This window comes from Propithecus coquereli, unplaced genomic scaffold (assembly GCF_000956105.1).
Source record: "Propithecus coquereli isolate 6110/MARCELLA unplaced genomic scaffold, Pcoq_1.0 Scaffold198, whole genome shotgun sequence".
NCBI classification, from domain to species: Eukaryota; Metazoa; Chordata; class Mammalia; order Primates; family Indriidae; genus Propithecus; species Propithecus coquereli.
In genome coordinates, this window is record NW_012144744.1 from 1,503,283 (window position 1) to 1,504,622 (window position 1,340).

The following is a 1,340-nucleotide window of genomic DNA, read 5'->3' on the forward strand; positions in this document are numbered from 1 at the left end:
TTATTTTTTATTTTTGTTAACTGATAAGCTGGTTTTAATACTCTACCATGGACATTTTTGGTGTTAATTACATTGTCCATGGTTTCCTTTGGTAAAGTGAGTCATTTACCATTGAAGTTTAAAATTCTAAAGTTTCTGATGGAACTGTAAAATACGATAATAAAAAAGAACAATTTATGGAGCAATGACAATGTGCCAAGGTCTGGGTTGAGTATTTTACACATATTATACCACTTATCACAGCAACTGTATTAGGTAGACATGCTCACTTTACAGATGGAAAAATGAAGTTCTGAGAGGTTGTCACTTGCCCAAAATTATAAAACTAGTAAGTAGTACAGCCAGAATTCAAAGCAATGTTTTCATTATTTTAACTTATATACTCTAAACCACATCAATTACTTTCTGAAAATTCAGACAATCTTAGAAATGACACCTTTCTGAAGACATTATGTGTGGATGAGCTTTGGAGATCTGAGTAGCAACATGATCTGATAGAAAGATCATTAGACTGTGGGCTGAAAATCTAAACTGCTCTTTTGAGCCAGACCACGAACTTTCTACGTGACCTTGATCAAGTTACTTAACAGTTCTGGGTTTTATTTCATTTATTTTAAAAATAAGCAGATTATAGTAGGTGTCACTTCCAAGAAGTTATTTATATTTGTATCTTGAAGAAATTTGAAATTTCTTCCTTCATCCATATGAGCAGGATTTCAAAGCATGATATGGTCCTATGTACAAATGGAATTTGCTGATTTCAGACATGGAAATACTATGCTCTTTGGGCGTAGGAAGTAAAAAGAATGGCCTCTTCTCTGCATCTTCATGAATTAGTCGACTCATTTTAAATACTTAGATTTATCCTCATCCTTTTTAGAGCCTTTTGTTTGGCCCCTTATTTCATCATCATAAAGCTAGACCTTAGGTTAAAATGAGGCAGGAGATATAACAGACTCTTTCAGGGGCAGAGCAAGATGATTTAAAGTGATCTGATGAGTTAGATATGACCTGAATTTATTAATCAACTCTGGTTAGTAATTTCAAAAAAAAAAAAAAGTGTATAAAGCATTCTTGCTTTATACAGGGTGTTCACATGGAAGCATATTTGCCTCTAACAATTTGTACTAGCACCACCATTAGAAGGAAGAGAGAGATATTGGCTTACAACATAGTTTAGTATTTCCAAACTCTCAATGTTGAAATGATTTTTAGAAGTTATCTACTCCAATGATAGCCTACAGATAGGTATTATGCGTGACAAAGCTGTTATTGATCCAAGGCAATATTAGAAGAGGAAGAACATTATAGTAAAATTTTAATAAAGCTATATTTATTTA